The following is a 7533-nucleotide window of genomic DNA, read 5'->3' on the forward strand; positions in this document are numbered from 1 at the left end:
AGGTAATAATAATAATGCTTATTTATACTGCTCGCATAGGACTGAAAAGTCCCTTTACTCCAGCAGTAGGCTACTATTATTGTGGTCAAATTCCGTCTATACTATAGTCCAGTATATGCTACATGTGGGGTAATTTATAAAATCTCCTTATAGATAGGATAGGAGAAAGCCAGCCGTTCTGAGAACGAACCTTATCTCCTCTTTAGGATAAATTTCGCCCCGGGCGGGAATCAAAGCTTGTTTGCAGAAGCCCTGAAAAATAGTGACGATGTGCGAGGTTACATTCAGGAATATTGTCTATGTTTCAACGTATCTTATTTTCTCATTATATTGAGGATAAATTTCCATACCTCGGCTGGGATTGAACCCCCGCCCTGAGTATGCTAACGGAGTTGAGTGCTACACAGAATAGATTGTATATGAAGAAACCCAAGGCTGCTGTGATGGGAGCTAGCAAGGAGGTAAGACTCGTTTTCATTTGTTTACGAGTTAGATAGATATTTTTCTCCTTTTTGTTTGCCAAGGGGTTGAATGTTACTGTATAAGTGCCAAAGTCTTTAGAGAAGGGGGTTTTACCCTTCATTCGGCGACAAGCTACCCCCTCCCCTCCTCACCCAGCCGCACGCGACTGCTCAGATGGTCACCCATCCGGATACGAACTTTACGCGATGTTGCTTAACATCAGTGATTCATTAGGAACTGGTACACTCAATGTGTGATCGCCTCTGGATTTTTATTCCTTCAATTTATTCCTTTGGCAAACGTTATTACCAATCCCAATTGAATGTTGATGATCCCTAATCCCTCACCATGTGCCAAAAGCTAATTTTTCAAGAGGGGAAAATTTGGTTTCATTTATACAACACTGTGTTGGCAAACGTTATTACCAATCCCAATTAAATGTTGATGATCCCTAATCCCTCACCATGTGCCAAAAGCTAATTTTTCAAGAGGGGAAAATTTGGTTTCATTTATACAACACTGTGTAAAACTTTAAAATTTCAACTTGATACTAGTTGATACGTGATATTGTACAGGTGGTGGGTCATCGAGAACGCATCGTCAAGCGTCTCTCCTCGTACGAGACAAGCAAGAAACTAACCAAACTCCCCACGCACGAGAACAAACTCAGCACCGCTATCAACAAGGAGATTATATTGAACAAGCGTACGAGACCAGCAAGAAACTAACCAAACTCCCCACGCACGAGAACAAACTCAGCACCGCTATCAACAAGGAGATTATATTGAACAAGTGACCACTACGTATCTTGAACTTTAGATCTTTTTATCAAATCTCTTATTATTGCTCAAAGAGAGCGCATGTCATTGGCCAGCCTAGTTACCTTGAAAGCTCTAGGTCGTGGTTCTATTCCCGCCCGGGGAGACACAGATAATGTTCGTTCTCGGAACGGCTGAATTTCTCCTATCCTGTCTCCTTCTATTCGCTTTCTCCGTTGTTACACTGCCCTCCAATAAACTTTATTATTTTTCTAGTTACCTTGAAAGCTCTAGGTCGTGGTTCGATTCCCGCCCGAGGAGACACAGATAAGGTTCGCTCTCGGAACGGCTGAATTTCTCCTATCCTGTCTCCTTCTATTCGCTTTCTCCGTTGTTACACTGCCCTCCAATAAACTTTATTATTTTTAATAGTAAAAAGTCGTGTGATGGTCACATTGTTATTATTTATTCTATATTGTTTTGTACAAAGCTTATGGTACCTGAGATCAATATTTAGCCTTAAGATACTTAAGGCTAAATATTGAGAAATCACATTGACTATTTATTCTAATCTTGTGCTTTGTTTTGTCTCCAGATGATTCGTGATCACCTCACCAATCTCCCGGCCTATCTGCTATCTCTGCCAGATTATTATTTATTCTAATCTTGTGCTTTGTTTTGTCTCCAGATGATTCGTGATCACCTCACCAATCTCCCGGCCTATCTGCTATCTCTGCCAGATCTAGATTCTACCCAGGATGACTCCATGCAGCTTCTCTCCTCCTGTATACATGGTAACCAGAGTCTGCCCTGCTACCTTGTACTACTCATCACTAACCTGGGCCATTCCCTGCCTCTCATCAATGAGAGAGCATGGTCCATACTGAACATTCTGCTCAACTATTACCGCTACTCCAGTGTGATTAACATACTACAGCATATACTACCACTGTTTATACACAGTAGACAGCTGCTGGTGAATAACTATATGTTTCTCAACATAGTGATTAGTCTGTTGAATGCAGATAGGACGTACTTGAAGTTGGCCAAGAATTTGATTTTCTCCAACTTCCCCGGACCTGTACTGAAGAACCTCGCCCATATGATACATTTCCAGGTAACATTGACAACCAGCAACATTATTTTTGTTGTGGGCAGGCCAGAAGGGGGTTTTTTTTCATAGAAATATGTGGTCCATCAGATTAGAAATGTTTGGTCCGTGTCGTAGCATGCCCATTGCGTAAAATGTACTTCATCAGATGGGCGAGAAGAGACACAATACTTCCTATTTAGATGCTGGGTCAACACGAGAACACCAGAAAGTAACCCGTTCAAATATTTGCAATCGAAATTTTTTTGTTGACTCTGGAAATTGAACCCCTTGACCTTCGGCTAGCAGGCATTTTTGAAGAGACCTATGCTCTACTATAATCTCTCTATTCCAGCTGAATAATTTTCACCTCTACGGATTATCAAGTTGCCATGAGTGATCCAGGTTGTGGGCAGGCCAGAGGGGGTTTTTTTTCATAGAAGTATGTGGTCCATCAGATTAGAAATGTTTGGTCCGTGTCGTAGCATGCCCATTGCGTAAAATGTACTTCATCAGATGGGCGAGAAGAGAGACCTTCGGCTAGCAGGCATTTTTGAAGAGACCTATGCTCTACTATAATTTCTCTATTCCAGCTGAATAATTTTCACCTCTACGGATTATCAAGTTGCCATGAGTTATTACTGCTGTGGATTGAGATCATATGTGCTGGTTACTATGAGACGAAGGTAATGGTGTGTTTTTATTGTACTTGAATTATACAGGCAGGTTCACATGTGTGTACGAATAATGATTTGAATTCATGTCATTTTTTTCTTCTTTTCTTTTATGGAGAGGTTTGATAGAGGGAACTGGAACAGAACTGCTAAGGTCTTATCGTCCCAAAAGCGAAAAGAAAAGGAAGACAGGATAGCAGAAAGCCAGCCATTCTAACCTGAACAAGAAAGGTAATGGTGTGTTATTGTACTTGCATTATACAGGCAGGTTCTCATGTGTGTACTCATAATGATTTGAATTCATGCCTTTTCTTTTGTGAACAGGTTTGATAGAGGGAACTGGAACAGAACTGCTAAGGTCTTATCGTCCCCAAAGCGAAGAGAAAAGGAAGACAGGATAGCAGAAAGTCGACCGTTCTGACAGGTTAAACAAGATCTTTATCTATTCTAAACATAAATGTTCCAGGTAACTGAACTGACCAATCAGGATTCAGACTCGGATGGTAACATATCACATGAGGATCGTATTGGTTACTTCACCAGGTAAGGTCTTATCGTCCCCAAAGCGAAGAGAAAAGGAAGACAGGATAGCAGAAAGCCAGCCATTCTAACCTGAACAAGATCCTAATCTATTCTAAATACAAATGTTTCAGGTAACTGACCTGACCAATCAGGACTCAGACTCGGATGGTAACATATCTCACGAGGATCGTATTGGTTACTTCACCAGTGTTACCAATCTATTCCGCTGTCTATTCCGCTCCTATGTACTGTGGTTGGATGAACCCAGACTTCTCGAACCTTGTCTCTATTTACCTGCCCTACCACCTGCCTATGATCCGAACAGACTGGCTGGTCTCGTTCAGAATACTACCCCAACCAGTGTACAAGTGTATTGGTATGAGTATGCGGATTATGTTTTATAAAATCTCCTTATAAGTTACTGAGGGAAGACAGGATAGGAGAAAGCCAGCCGTTCTGAGAACGAACCTTATCTCTTTAGGATAAATTTCGCCCCGGGTGGGAATCAAAGCTTGTTTGCAGGGGCATTTATTTATGATTTACAACCGAGCGCTTGTTTGCAGAAGCCCTGAAAAATAGTGACGATGTGCGAGGTTACATTCAGGAATATTGTCTATGTTTCAACGTATCTTTGGATTATGGTGGTATCAAGGCAGATCATATGAGTATGCTGACGGAGTTGAGTGCTACACAGAATAGATTGTATGTGAAGAAACCCAAGGCTGCTGTGATGGGAGCTGGCAAGGAGGTAAGACTAGTTTTCATTTGTTTACGAGTTAGATATTTTTCTCCTTTTTGTTTGCCAGGGGGTTGAATGTTACTGTATAACTGCCAAAGTCTTTAGAGAAGGGGGTTTTACCCTTCATTCGGCGACAAGCTACCCCCGCCCCCTCCTCACCCAGCAGCACGCGACTGCTCAGATGGTCACCCATCCGGATACGAACTTTACGCGATGTTGCTTAACATCATTAACATCAGTGATTCATTAGGAACTGGTACACTCAATGTGTGATCGTCTCTGGATTTTTATTCCTTCAATTTATTCCTTTGGCAAACGTTATTACCAATCCCAATTGAATGTTGATGATCCCTAATCCCTCACCACTATGTTGGTATCAAGGCAGATCATATGAGTATGCTAACGGAGTTGAGTGCTACACAGAATAGATTGTATGTGAAGAAACCCAAGGCTGCTGTGATGGGAGCTAGCAAGGAGGTAAGACTAGTTTTCATTTGTTTACGAGTTAGATATTTTTCTCCTTTTTGTTTGCCAAGGGGTTGAATGTTACTGTATAACCGCGAAAGTCTTTAGAGAAGGGGGGTTTACCCTTCATTCGGCGACAAGCTACCCCCCCCCTCCTCACCCAGCCGCACGCGACTGCTCAGATGGTCACCCATCCGGATACGAACTTTACGCGATGTTGCTTAACATCAGTGATTCATTAGGAACTGGTACACTCAATGTGTGATCGCCTCTGGATTTTTATTCCTTTGGCAAACGTACTTCACCAGTGTTACCAATCTATTCCGCTCCTATGTTCTGTGGTTGGATGAACCCAGACTTCTCGAACCTTCTCTTCTCCAATCCAATTGATTATTTCTATTAAATTCACGGACCCGGTCCTTAAATATCTCTGAATTTCAGGTTTGATTAGCGCCCGGGGAGAACTTTATAAACATGGCTGGAGACCATCACCCTGTTGTATGACTGATAAAAGAGATATTTTCTCTATTTTGTCATCACATTTAGACTATAGCTAAAGCTGTTACAACAATAACAACAACTTTATCCTAAATACGTAAGGTTGGTTTTCAGAACGGCTGGCTTTCTACTATCCTGTCCTCTCTTCGATGAGACCTTAGTAGTTACAGTTCCCTCAACTGAACCTATTGAAAAAGTTCCCATTTCTTTCTTTTTGTCTCAGGGCTGGTTGCAGACAAGTTGAGTGAGCAACTGTGGCCGACCCTGGTTTCTTCTCCAATCCAATTGATTATTTCTATTAAATTCACGGGCCCGGTCCTTAAATATCAAAAAATTTCAGGTTTGATTACCGCCCGGGGAGAACTTTATAAACATGGCTGGAGACCATCACCCTGTTGTATGACTGATAAAAGGGATATTTTCTCTATTTTGTCATCACATTTAGGTTATAGCTAAAGCTGTTACAACAATAACGACAACAACTTTATAAGGTTGGTTTTCGGAACGGCTGGCTTTCTACTATCCTGTCCTCTCTTCGATGAGACCTTAGTAGTTACAGTTCCCTCAACCGAACCTATTGAAAAAGTTCCCATTTCTTTCTTTTTGTCTCAGGGCTGGTTGCAGACAAGTTGAGTGAGCAACTGTGGCCGACCCTGGTGAAATCATGCTAGCTACATTGAAGAGTAACTTCAATCACATCGTAGAGTATAGTGATGTCTATCGTATGCAACTATTGGAGACCAAGTCACTGAATGAACAATACAAGTCACTTCTGAGGACATTGTATATGGATGTCAAGAATGAGGTGGTACTCAATGCTGCATGTGATGTGGATACTACCAGTGCTAGTCAGAATGAACGCTATTTGAACTGTGCAGGTATTTCAACTACCTGGAGTTTATTATTGTTATTTTTAGGGTTTTGACAGAGGGTACTTTAAGATTGGAGGTCTTATCATCCCGAAATTGAAGAGAAAAGGAAGACAGGATAGGAGAAATCCAGCTTTTCTAAAAACAAACAAGCAAATAGGTAAAGTGCCAACCTCTGTGGTTGAGTGGTTAAGAACACGGACTCTACTTTAAGATTGGAGGTCTTATCATCCCGAAATTGAAGAGAAAAGAAAGACAGGATAGGAGAAATTCAGCTTTTCTAAAAACAAACAAGCAAATAGGTAAAGTGCCAACCTCTGTGGTTGAGTGGTTAAGAACACAGACTCTCAATCCGGAGGTGTGGGGTTCGAATCCCGGCCAGGGCGGAAATTTTCCAACCAGACTTTTCCGTTCTTGGATAGGCATGGATGTAAAAGAATGTGCCCTGAAGTAACGCGGAAGCGGTGCCGAGATAGGTACAATCTTTGTAAAAAAAAAAAAAAAAAAAAAAGGAAGACAAGATAGGAGAAATCCAGCTTTTCTAAAAACAAACAAGCAAATAGGTAAAGTGCCAACCTCTGTGGTTGAGTGGTTAAGAACACGGACTCTCAACCTGGAGGTGCTGGGTTCGAATCCCGGCCAGGGCGGAAATTTTCCAACCAGACTTTTCCGTCCGTGGATAGGCATGGATGTAAAAGAATGTGCCTTGAAGTAACGCGGAAGCGGTGCCGAGATAGGTACAATCTTTGTAAAAAAATAATAATAATAAAATAGTTGAAGGAAATTCTGTTTGATTGCAGGACCTGCAGTAATTCGTATTCGAGTGAACGAATCTAAACTAAACACATCTGTAGAACATATTCTCAAACAGAACCGTATGGAGTGTGAATGTCTACTCAAAGGATTAATGATAGCGCCTCCCAATACTATATCCCTGTCTACCATATACATACACAACTTTATCAATGTTCTCATCAAGGAATATAATGAGGTTAAGCTAATAGGTAAGATATAATAATATACATACTTACACAACTTTATCAATGTTCTCATCAAGGAATATAATGAGGTTAAGCTAATAGGTAAGATATAATAATATACATACACAACTTTATCAATGTTCTCATCAAGGAATATAATGAGGTCAAGCTTATAGGTAAGTTATTAATACCATCGTCTAACTTTCTAGCCGCTAGTGTCTAGCTAGCTAAAGAACAAGTTCCCAAGATAAGGAAGTAGTTAAATTTTTCAGTTCATTTAAAAATCCTTTTTTTTTTCACAGATTCCCAACTATTCTGAAAGTCGAGAAAAATTTAATGAAAATTTTTGCCTGTGGGGCACTTTCCTTTGTTGTGCAACTTAGGGCCAAAAAATGTCTCGTCAAAATTTCTCAGAAAAAAAAAAATCATATTTTGTGAATTACCTCAGTTGTGTTCGTTTTCCAGGTGACTACAAG

This window comes from Diaphorina citri, unplaced genomic scaffold, assembly GCF_000475195.1.
Source record: "Diaphorina citri unplaced genomic scaffold, Diaci psyllid genome assembly version 1.1 scaffold1041, whole genome shotgun sequence".
Lineage (NCBI taxonomy): Eukaryota > Metazoa > Arthropoda > Insecta > Hemiptera > Psyllidae > Diaphorina > Diaphorina citri.